At 45.9% G+C, this 13,010-nt stretch overlaps 1 protein-coding gene across 1 annotated transcript in view; it reads right to left on the bottom strand.

The window, feature by feature from the left end:
• The window catches only part of VCPKMT (valosin containing protein lysine methyltransferase), an 86,925-nt gene that overhangs the window by 21,154 nt on the left and 52,761 nt on the right, over positions 1–13,010 (bottom strand). The window lies entirely within an intron of this gene.

The following is a 13,010-nucleotide window of genomic DNA, read 5'->3' as shown; positions in this document are numbered from 1 at the left end:
GCAGTGTCCCCGCCGGCAGGCAGGCCTCGGCTGGGAGCCGCATGGCAGTGGAGTTGCGCTGTGATTGGCGCCCAGCGCCCCAGGTTAGAAACTCCGCCACTCCATAAGGGGAGTCACCGCACACGACATACTTCAGTTAGAGAGAGAGACGCCCGCACAAGAGACATCTGAGTAACGCTGTTGCTGCCTAGATAAATCACATTCACAGTGCTGCTTTTGTCGCCACAGGTGGACCCCGGTGGGAGGAAACAGCCATCAGAAGAAAGGGGGGACGAGAGGTGATGGTGTATCAATTGCAAACAGTATATAAATATTCAACTAAATAACAGTAGCTGTCCACACCTGCCTTCACTGTCACTGTGACGACTCCCCCTTTCCCCCTCACCAGCCGCCATGGGCAAAAATGATAAAAACCATCCCAAGCCCCACTTCAATCAGCGCAAATCACACAAGGCGCAGGAGGAGCAACTGGTCGGACCAGGCCCTGGTGCTGGGGACTCAGACTTGGGGACAGAGACAGATTTGAAGCGCATACTGGCAACCATGCAGTAAAGTTCATCCTCAATTGACAGTAAAATTGACTCGGTATCCTTCAGGATGGATAGAATGACTGAAAGAATGGATAAACACATGGAGCGCCTTGACACAGCCGAGCAACGCATTTCACATATGGAGGGTGACCACACCACCCTAAACTCTACCCAATCCACCATGGGCAAAACACTTGCGGCCCTTCAGATTAAAAGGTCGAGGACTCGAAGGCCCGTTCCTAAAAGAACAATCTATGCATAGTGACTATTGCGTTATCAAACTCAATTGACAATATGGAAAAATATATCGAACTTTTGCTGATAATGTTGTGGGTCGCAAAACTTTTTCTGATATGTTTGTAGTGGTGAGAGCACACCTCGCACTGGCTGCCCGACCTCCTCCAGGGGTGCCGCCTAGACCGGTAATAGCCAAACTTTTAAGTTACAGAGACCGAGATGCTGCCCTACGGCAAGCGTGAGATATAAAGACACTGAAACATGAGGGAATGAAAATCTCTCTCTATCTAGGCCCAGGAGGAGCAGCAACAGTTTATCCTGGCAAAGCATCAGTTACGGAACCTACAATTGACTACCGTATGCTTTATCCGGCCAAGCTTCAGGTTTATGTAATTTGTACACTTAAATGGACCTTCTATTTTGGAAAGATTGGCTGGACGGATATGGGAAATGGGGACGGCCGAGTGTTGATCTCATAAAAAGAATGATGGGAGGGAAGGGGAGGATATATGCATATACAGACAGGCATGTTGGGGATATGCCTGTTGTGGGTGGGGGAGGAGGCATACTCAGCAAGTTTCCAGTTGGGTTTGTTTGGTTACTGCAGCAGCGGTTGATACACTGTAGGTACCAAATTGTTTCAGACTATTGTGCACTATGCAACACATAACCACCCACACCTGAGACCATTAGTCCGGCGGGCCATTACTCTGAAGTTATTGCCATGGAATGTTAGAGGATTGAATGATTACAGAAAAGCGCGGAAGGTAGTAGCCTACCTTCAGCACCATGGTGTCGACTTGGCTATATTTCAAGAAACACATCTGGCCCCAGACAGCACTGTTCTTACCTCAAAGAGATTTTAGGGTCAGTTTTTGGCAGGTGGTTTCACCTCTCATGCCCAGGGAATGATGATATGGGCAGCTAAACATGTAGGCGTACACCTACAAGAACTCGCAAAAGACCCAAACAGTAGATATATTGTATCCCGCTACAGAAGAGGTGATCTCGCTTTTCTGCTAGAGGGGCTTTGTGGCCCTAACTATGATGATTCCCAGTTCTACCTTGATTTAGCCACAAGAGTGGTAAGTGTGGGGGAACCTGCCTCAAATTTGGGGAGGCGACGTCAGTTGTATACTAGATCCAGCGATTGAACGAACAGTGGGCTCACACAGAAGGCCAGCCGCTGCAGAAAGGGCATTGACTGCTATTGCAGCAGAGACTCGTTTGGTGGACATTTGGAGACACAGACACCCTGATGGGGGGTAAACTGTTTCTACAGTTAATACAAACTCCTTACACAGCACTCATAGCGCAAGTTAGAATGAAAATGTCACTTACCCAGTGTACATCTGTTCGTGGCATCAGTCGCAGTAGATTCGCATGTTTTGCAATAGCTCGCCATCTGGTGTTGGGCCGGAGTGTTACAAGTTGTTTTTCTTCGAAGAAGTCTTTCGAGTCACGGGACCGAGTGACTCCTCCTTTTGTCTCCATTGCGCATGGGCGTCGACTCCATCTTCGATTGTTTTTCCCCGCAGAGGGTGAGGTAGGAGTTGAATTGTAGTAATAGTGCCCATGCAATGGAGTGACTAAGTATGCACCTATTTAAGGTTGAGATGATACATATATAAATAGTTGAAGGTAACTTCCAAACTGCTACAGGCTCCCGGGGAGGCGGGTGGGCACATGCGAATCTACTGCGACTGATGCCACGAACAGATGTACACTGGGTAAGTGACATTTTCAGTTCGATGGCATCTGTCGCTGTAGATACGCATGTTTTGCATAGACTAGTAAGCAGTTATCTCCCCAAAAGCGGTGGATCAGCCTGTAGGAGTGGAAGTAGTCTGAAATAATGTTCTTAATACGGCTTGACCTACTGTGGCTTGTTGGGCGGATAACACGTCTACACAGTAGTGCTTGGTGAATGTGTGAGGCGTAGACCATGTGGCTGCCTTACATATTTCTTGCATTGGGATGTTTCCTAAAAAGGCCATGGTAGCACCTTTCTTTCTGGTTGAGTGTGCCCTTGGTGTAATGGGCAGCTGTCGTTCAGCTTTAAGGTAGCAGATTTGGATGCATTTAACTATCCATCTGGCTATACCTTGTTTTGATATTGGGTTTCCTGCATGAGGTTTTTGAAATGCAATAAATAGTTGTTTAGTCTTTCTGATGTTTTTTGTTCTGTCAATGTAATACATTAATGCTCTTTTGACATCTAATGTATGTAGTGCCCTTTCAGCTACGGTATCTGGCTGTGGAAAGAACACTGGAAGTTCCACTGTTTGATTTAGATGGAACGGTGAAATAACCTTTGGCAAAAATTTAGGATTGGTCCTTAGGACGACCTTATTCTTGTGTAGTTGTATAAAAGGTTCCTGTATTGTAAACGCCAGAATCTCGCTTACTCTTCTTAGGGAAGTAATGGCGATGAGAAATGCCACCTTCCAGGTTAGGAACTGTATTTCGCAAGAGTGCATGGGTTCAAAAGGTGGACCCATAAGTCTAGTTAGGACAACATTTAGGTTCCATGAAGGAACAGGTGGTGTTCTTGGTGGTATAATTCTCCTAAGGCCCTCCATGAATGCTTTAATGACTGGTATCTTATATAGGGAAGTTGAATAGGTAGTCTGCAGGTATGCAGATATTGCTGCAAGGTGTATTTTAATGGAAGAGAAAGCCAGGTTAGATTTTTGTAAGTGAAGCAAGTAACCCACTACATGTTCTGGAGTTGTGTGTAATGGTTGTATTTGATTAATATGGCAGTAGCAAACAAACCTCTTCCATTTACTTGCATAGCAGTGCCTGGTGGATGGCCTTCTGGCTTGTTTTATGACTTCCATACACTCTTGGGTAAGTTGTAAGTGCCCGAATTCTAGGATTTCAGGAGCCAGATTGCTAGATTCAGCTATGCTGGATCTGGGTGTCTGATCTTTTGGTTGTGCTGTGTCAACAGATCTGGCCTGTTGGGCAATTTGATGCAGGGTACTACTGATAGGTCTAGCAGCGTTGTGTACCAGGGTTGCCTTGCCCAAGTTGGTTCTATTAATATGAGTTTGAGTTCGTTTTGACTGAGTTTGTTTACCAGGTAAGGAAGGAGAGGGAGAGGAGGAAAAGCGTAAGCAAATATCCCTGACCAGTTCATCCATAGGGCATTGCCTTGGGACTGTTTGTGTGGGTATCTGGATGCGAAGTTTTGGCATTTTGCGTTCTCCTTTGTCGCAAACAAGTCTATCTGAGGTGTTCCCCAGAGTTTGAAATAAGTGTTCAGAATTTGGGGGTGAATTTCCCATTCGTGGACCTGTTGGTGATCTCGAGAGAGATTGTCTGCGAGTTGATTTTGGATCCCTGGTATAAATTGTGCTATTAGGCGAATTTGGTTGTGAATTGCCCAACGCCAAATTGTTTGTGCTAGCAGGCTTAACTGCGTGGAGTGCGTCCCCCCTTGCTTGTTTAGATAATACATTGTTGTCATGTTGTCTGTTTTGACGAGAATGTATTTGTGAACTATGATTGGTTGGAAAGCTTTTAGTGCTTGAAAAACTGCTAGAAGTTCTAGGTGATTTATATGCAGTTTTGTTTGATGTACGTTCCATTGTCCTTGTATGCTGTGTTGATCGAGGTGTGCTCCCCACCCTGTCATGGAAGCATCTGTTGTTATTACGTATTGTGGCACTGGGTCTTGGAAAGGCCGCCCTTTGTTTAAATTTATGTTGTTCCACCACAGAAGCGAGAGGTAAGTTTGGCGGTCTATTAACACCAGATCTAGAAGGTGACCCTGTGCTTGTGACCATTGTGATGCTAGGCACTGTTGTAAGGGCCTCATGTGCAGTCTTGCGTTTGGGACAATGGCTATGCATGAAGACATCATGCCTAGGAGTTGTAATATCATCTTTGCTTGTATTCTTTGTGTTGGATACATGCGTTGTATGATGGTGTTGAAATTTTGAATTCTTTGTGGACTTGGAGTGGCTACTCCTCTTGATGTGTCTATTATGGCTCCCAGGTATTGTTGTACCTTGCGCGGCAGAATTTTGGATTTTGTGAAATTGACGGTGAACCCTAGTTTGAAGAGGGTTTGTATGATATGATTTGTGTGATTTGAGCACTCTATTAACGAATGGGCCTTGATTAGCCAGTCGTCTAGATATGGGAACACATGTATTTGCTGCCTTCTTATGTGTGCAGCGACTACCGCTAGACATTTGGTAAAGACTCTTGGTGCGGTTGTTAATCCGAAAGGCAGTACCTTGAATTGGTAATGTATTCCCTTGAATACAAACCTTAGGTATTTCCTGTGCGATGGGTGTATTGGTATATGGAAATAAGCATCTTTGAGGTCTAAAGTTGCCATGTAGTCGTGTAGTTTTAGCAATGGCAATACTTCTTGTAGTGTGACCATGTGAAAGTGGTCTGATTTGATGAAAGTGTTCACTACTCTGAGGTCTAGGATTGGTCTCAGCGTTTTGTCCTTCTTTGGTATCAGAAAGTACAGTGAGTAAACTCCTGTGTTTATTTGTGTGTTTGGCACTAATTCGATTGCATTCTTTTGCAATAGTGCCTGCACTTCTATCTCCAGGAGATTGGAATGGTGTGTTGTCAAATTTTGTGCTTTTGGTGGTATGTTTGGAGGGAATTGTAGAAATTCTATGCAATAACCATGTTGGATAATTGCTAGAACCCAAGTGTCTGTAGTGATTTCCTCCCATGCTTTGTAATAATGACTTATTCTTCCCCCCACTGGTGTTGTGTGGAGGGGGTGAGTGACATGTGAGTCACTGTTTAGTAGTAGGGGTTTTGGGGCTCTGAAATCTTCCTCTATTCCTAGGGAATTGCCCTCCTCTATATTGTCCCCGAAAACCTCCTCTATACTGTCCCTGGTAACTGGACGGTGTTGCTTGTGAGGTGCTGGCTTGTGTGCTCTGACCCCGAAGCCCCCCTCGAAAGTGTGTTTTACGGAATGTGCTGTAATTGCCTCTGATCTGCGGGGAGTAGAGTGCGCCCATGGCTTTGGCAGTGTCCGTATCCTTTTTGAGTTTCTCAATCGCTGTGTCCACTTCTGGACCGAACAGTTCTTTTTCGTTAAAAGGCATATTGAGAACTGCTTGTTGAATCTCTGGTTTAAATCCAGACGTTCGGAGCCATGCATGCCTTCTGATAGTTACAGATGTATTAATTGTCCGTGCAGCTGTATCTGCAGCGTCCATGGAGGAGCGGATCTGGTTGTTGGAAATGGTCTGTCCCTCCTCAACCACTTATTTTGCCCTATTTTGTAAGTCCTTGGGCAGATGTTCAATGAGATGTTGCATCTCGTCCCAGTGGGCTCTGTCATAGCGCGCAAGTAGTGCCTGGGAGTTCGCGATGCGCCACTGGTTTGCAGCTTGTGCTGCGACTCTTTTACCAGCTGCATCGAACTTGCGGCTTTCTTTATCTGGGGGTGGTGCATCTCCAGATGTGTGGGAGTTGGCCCTTTTCCTAGCTGCTCCTACAACGACAGAGTCTGGTGGCAGCTGTGTAGTGATGAAAACCGGGTCTGTAGGAGGCGCCTTATACTTTTTTTCCACCCTTGGTGTGATTGCCCTACTTTTGACCGGCTCCTTAAAGATTTCTTTCGCGTGCCGGAGCATACCAGGGAGCATAGGCAGGCTTTGGTATGAGCTGTGGGTGGAGGAGAGTGTGTTGAATAAAAAATCATCCTCGACCTGTTCTGAGTGGAGGCTTACGTTGTGAAATTGTGCTGCTCTAGCCACCACTTGAGAATACGCGGTGCTGTCCTCTGGTGGAGATGGCTTCGTAGGGTATGCCTCCGGACTGTTATCTGACACTGGGGCGTCGTATAGGTCCCATGCGTCTTGATCTTGGTCACCCTGGCTTATGGTGGTGTGAGCTGGGGAGTGTGATGGAGTTTGTGCTGGTGAGACGTTAATCACGGGCGGAGGAGAGGGTGGTGGGGTAACTCTTTTCACCACTTTTGGTTGTGGTGTCTGTTCATTTTGGAACTCCAACCTTCTCTTTCTTCTAATGGGGGGAAGGGTGCTTATTTTTCCTGTCCCCTGCTGTATGAAAATACGCTTTTGCGTATGGTCTACATCAGTTGATTGTAGCTCTTCCTCAAACCTATGCTTTTGCATTTGGGAGGTTAGCGAGTGCTCTTCTGTATAAGAGCCTGAAGCTGGGTCGCTTGCAGTTTGTTTCGGCACCGAAACCCTGTCTGCGGTTTTTTTCGGCTCCAAGATGACTTTTTTCTTTTTCGGGGCCGAAACCTCTCGGCGTCGATCTTCTTCGGTGCCGCTGTCTCGGCGTCGAGCCGTGTCCACACCGGCATCTCGGTGTCGAGGCTTGTCTCCAGCACTTTCTCGGTCTCGAGAAGGCTGCGTGCCGGTGTCTCGACCGGAGTCGGACGATCTCGGCACTGTTTGGGCCTTTTTCGGTGCCGACGGTCGGTCACCGAATTTATGGGTGGAGCCATGGCCTGATGGCAGTGGCGTCCCCTGGGCCTTGTAAATCTTCCTCTGTGTGGTTTTCGACGTCTTACTCACGGTTTGTGTATCGTCGAATCCTTCGGAGTCCGATTCTTGGATCGAGAAGGTACCTTCCTCTTCTTGTTCCTCGAACTCTCGGTGGGCTGTCGGCGCGGACGCCATCTGAAGTCTTCTGGCTCGACGGTCTCGGAGTGTTTTTCGGGACCGGAACGCACGACAGGCCTCGCAGGTGTCTTCACTGTGCTCAGGTGACAGGCACAGGTTACAGACCAAGTGTTGGTCTGTATAGGGGTATTTATTGTGGCATTTGGGGCAGAAACGGAACGGGGTCCGTTCCATCGGCGTTCTTCAGCACGCGGTCGGGCCGTCCAGGCCCCGACGGGGGATCGAAAAACTACCCCGAAGGGCACCGGAGCTCTTCGATCTTCGATGCGGTGTTGAATCTAACTACGCCGATCCCGAACGCAACAATACCGACGAAAATCTTCCGAAATTAGCTATCTTTCCGTTCCGAAACTCGGAGCGACAGGAACACGTCCGAACCCGATGGCGGAAAAAAAACAATCGAAGATGGAGTCGACGCCCATGCGCAATGGAGACAAAAGGAGGAGTCACTCGGTCCCGTGACTCGAAAGACTTCTTCGAAGAAAAACAACTTGTAACACTCCGGCCCAACACCAGATGGCGAGCTATTGCAAAACATGCGTATCTACAGCAACAGATGCCATCGAACTTAATGAAACTGTCTCTGAATTTATATACATCACTAAAGGCACTAGGCAGGGGTGTCCACTATTGCCCTTGATATATGCGATGGTTGTGGAGCCGCTGGCGTGTGCCCTGCACGAATATCATGGACACAGGGGCATCCATTTCTCAAGATATAACCTAATAGTCTCCACATATGCAGATGATACTTTATTGTATATACGCTATGCCATGCACAATCTTGCACCTCCGCCCTGGGAGATCACGAGATTTGGTGCTCTCTCCGGCTTGCAGATAAATTGGAATAAATCCATAGAGTTCCCCCAACACCCATCACAACTCCAATAGAAGGGGAATTCTCTCTCAAATGGGAAACGGGCTTGGTTCGCTACCTAGAAATCCACACAGATCTTAAGATAGTCATAACAGATAATTATGGTAAAGCCATACAAAAATTGACAGAAAATGTGTAGGTCTGGATTAGGCTGCCATTGTCTCGAATAGGATGCATAGCTCTCATGAAAATGGCGATACTCCAGCAGTTTCTATACCTTTTTTTTTAGAATATTCCTATCTTGCTGCCAAAATCAGTCTTCTCCTCTTTGAGGTGTCTTCTAATCAGCTTGCATGGGCAGGAAAACAGCCCAGAGTGCAGTGGCGGCAGTGCTTAATTTGTAAATAAAAACACGACAGTGCCCAAAGCCTTCCTCTTAAACATGCGGTTGCTGCAATTAAATGTGGGAACACGGAATACTGAGGCAGTGTAATCCTGAAGCCATCTCGGGCCTCTTCAATACATTTAAAGCCGCTTTTTCGTTTTTCTCTCCCTCCGTATTTCCCAATTGTGTCTCTTGCTCGCCGCAAATGCTTGAGACAAAAGAATAAGCACGGCCCTCAAAAATAAGTGCAGGTGCTCAGCACCGGAAACAAGCACAAATTAAGCACTGAGTGGCGGGTTCTAACACTGCCACACAATATGGGTGGACTCAACGCCCTGACTTGGAGACATATTACAGAGCGACACACTCCATGTTCGCACACTTGTGGCTGCACAGTCCCCCCTGACTTGCCTCACCTGCATATAGAGAGGGGCATGTTGGCTCCGCAACTCCTGCCATATCTGTTATTTCAGCCTCCCACTCGTCATCACGGAGCTTTAGATTCTTTAAATACGACTATCCACGCATGGCACAGCCTTATGGCCAGGCAGGCACTCTTCTAGCCATATTCTCTTCATATACCGATTGAATGGTGTTGCTTGGTTGCCACTGGGGTGGGATAAGAATGCTTTTGCTACACTTCAAAAACTGGGCACTAAGACAATGGGAGACTTCTTTTGTAAAGCTGCAATACGCACCTGGGAATCAATCATTGAACAGGTGCACACATCAACCCCACTCATGCAATATCAGTATTATAGGGCCCCGTCACGCTACGCGTGCCCTCCTGGGGGATGATCTATTAGAACCGTCTGATATACAGGTCCTTTCCATGGTTATTAAGGATGCCCAGCCTCTAAAATTAGTGACCAGACTTTACATCCATGCTCAGGAGACATATGGGAAGTGGCTGATGAAAGCCAGGGTTGAATGGCAAAGGGACTTAGGTCTACTCCTAACAGATACACAGGGGCAAAATTGCTGCTCCTTGACTCGTCACATATCGCACAATGGAAGCCATCGCCCAGTTCACTTTTTAATACATCACTAGGACATGTTACACACCCCTGAGGCTATTCAAATATGGGTTACGCAACACAGCAGACTGTCCTAGATGTGCGGAGGGAGAGCCGGGCATACAGTGTTTCTGGAGAAGTGTGCTTGCAGAATTGGAAGATACTGTGGGGATCCAGCTAGAGGTCACGCCTCTCTTGGCTCTCCTGGGCTATGACAGAGATGTGGCAAAGGGAGTTTTGCGCCTGGTGGCCATAGGTGTGTTACTAGCAAAACGCAGAGCGGCTATGAGATGGGATTGTGACCCTTTGCCGACCCTAAAAGAATGGCACTCAGATATGATATATTGTCATACTCAGACAGATACATTTAATGATTTAAATCCTCCAAACAAATCGACCCAAGAATTACTGGGCTCCCTATCAGACATATTTAATTGTAAAGGAGATGGGAGAACCTGAGGGCGAATGAGTGAGCAGCATTGCTGTGTGTTTTTTGTACAGGTCAACTGCGTGTTCTCTAATATGTTACAGGTTTTATACCAATGTGATCAAGCGACACACAATATTGTACTGGGGTAATTAGTATGCAATCCAGATGTCAACATTGTGGCGTAATGACATTGCAGGCTGATGGGATATAGTCTACGATTATGGGACTGGTCTAAAGTCATGTGTGTACCTTGAGCCTGCAATAATTGGATGTGTAACTGTTGCACATTTGTGTTGTTATAACTGCAAAAGTATAATTAAATAATTTTTAAAAAAATTACAGACCCATAGCCTTGCTAAAGTTGGTCGCTAAAACATTCATCACAATCCTTAGGAACAGACCTAATTAACCGATGTCCTTTCTGGTTGAATGGGATCAGGTTGTGCCTCTTGGAGCTAAAAATGAATTTCACAAGTCAGTAAGCGAGAATGTGGCAAAACTGAGAAAGGACACTGAGCAGGAAGACAAACCATGGCCAACATACAGTAAACAATCCACTCAGCTGAAAAAGCAGGAAGGAAAGGGATCCCTGATCTCCACTTGGGGATGGATGCAGAAAAAGCATTTTGATAAAGTGAGCCATGAAAAACTAGAGACGGGGCTCCATACAGTTGGTGAACCACAGCATATTATCATGAACAAGAAACGCAAATCCGATTCAATGGAGGTCTGAAAGACAGAGTGATATCGCAAAAAAGATTGAGCAAGGCTAACCCTCCAATCACCTGCTTTAGTGATGAGTTCTTTAAAGCTCAACTCTAGAAGCGTACAATGATCACAGACATACGATTTGGTGTGACAGAGCATAAGGTCAGCCTGTTTGCTAATTATATCCTATTGATTGATACTCTCTGACCCAGAACCTTCAATCCCAGCGGTGCTAGAGCAGATTAAGGATCTGCTGGTTTTAGAGTGAAAAGATAAAAATGGGAAATCCTTAACATCTTAATCCCTCAGAAAGGGTGAGGTACTATGGAGGGGACCACATTCTTAAAATGGTTAAATCCTTCTGCAATACTTGTACAAGTGACATAGGAGTTTAGAACAAAAATTTGGCAGTCCTTAAAATTGCATATTCTGGAAGACTTAACTAGATGGCATATCCTTCACAGCTCCAGGAGTGACCACATACATTTAATACACATGAATCTTCTGTCTCGCTAGTCATACCTGTATCAAGTGCTGCAGACTTCTATCCCAGATAGAGACACTTTGGGACTCCAGCAACCAACATTTAAGGTTATCTGGGCAGGTTGTAGAACTTGTCTAAGAGAATGCTTATGATGCCTAGACTAGTGGAAGGAGAGCAAGTTCTTATCTCCTTAATTACTACCAAGTCTCACACCTTCACATAAATGTGGAGTTATCGGCTATGTAAATGGCTACTCCACTAGCGAGCACCTTGTGGCATATACCCTGGCTCGCAAAGAAAGAGACCTAGAACCCTTTATATATATCAGAGGTAGCCAAGTCAGCACTAGAGAGATGTGTAATCACTTGTCAATCAGAGACAATCTGACAACATTGCCTTCACCCCAATGCCTGCCCATTCTAATTCGTGGCCCACCCCACCAATGGCAGGAAAGGTCTTTGAAAAATGGATAAGGGACGAGCATCACATGCTAAAATACAGGTTTATGAATAGCAAGGTCAGGGCGTTCAAAGAGTATATGAAAAATTTCAGGTCACGAAGAATGATAGTGTGCAATATTTGCAGTTGTGGCAATGGGTAATTACACCTTCTTAATAGGGAAGCAGCATTCACATCTGTCAGTGGCTTAGAGAAATAATTGTCCATATTGAACAGTACAAGAGGGCTGTTTTCCCACTTATCTCTATATTTATGAGTAGCAATGCCAAGCTCCATTGTAAGTTTCAGGAACACTGAGAAAGAGAGCTGGACAAAGCTTTGGAACAACAAGTGGAGAAGCGTGTGTGACTGCACCCAGAAGTGCTTTAAAACGGACTCACAAGGTGATGTACAAATGGCACCAAAAATCGCATCAATTACACCAGCTTTACACAGATTCTCGAGATGCATGTTTGAGGTGTGGGTCGGAGGGTGAGGGGATAGAGAACAATTCATATCTGGTGGGACTATAGTAGCATCAAACCATTTTGTCAGGAAAACTGCTGAAGGTGTTGAGCTATCCTGTCCCAGCAGATGCCGGACTAGTCTTGATAAGGGTTATGCCAAATTATCTAAAGCACAAGAAACTCCATAAAATATTACTGGCACTTATGTTGGGGGTAGCAAAATTTCGGATTGTTTTGCATTGGAAAAGACAGACTACTCCAGATAAGGCACTGTGGATCCATAACATATGGCAAATATTGGAGCTGGAGAAGCTCTTATGATAAGCAGCAGCTAAACAAATATTTCAACAAACTGTGGGATCCACTGGTTCAGTATTTAATAAAGAAATCTTTGGAGCAAAGCCAACCATCTATACTTGGTGACCTATAGTCATATAGTTATTGACCTAGGGCTGGCATTTAGGATTTGATACTGTGGTCTCGGTGGTGGTGGTGGTGGTGGTGGTGGTGGTGGGGTGGGTGGGGGTGGCACTGGGGGAGCTAGTGGTGGTGGGAAGTACACCTTTCATTGGTAGACAACTGCCTTCAATAGCAGAACGGGGCACACTCGAAGGTGGGGAGATTAAAAGGAGCTAAATCAATATAATCGCATACTAAGTACTCCTTCATTGTTGTATTAAGTAGGATCCCATATGATGTAAAGATTACATGTTCATATCTTAAAACGTGTAATAAAAAGTTGAAACGAAGAGAAGTATGCAACCTTTAGGAAGTACGTTCTACCCTCCCAAGACCCTTTAGGCTATTGACTGTGGAGCTTTAATAAGGTCTGCGCCCCAGGAAGCAACACT

This window comes from Pleurodeles waltl, chromosome 9, assembly GCF_031143425.1.
Source record: "Pleurodeles waltl isolate 20211129_DDA chromosome 9, aPleWal1.hap1.20221129, whole genome shotgun sequence".
Lineage (NCBI taxonomy): Eukaryota > Metazoa > Chordata > Amphibia > Caudata > Salamandridae > Pleurodeles > Pleurodeles waltl.
This window is presented reverse-complemented; position numbering and strand designations above follow the sequence as displayed.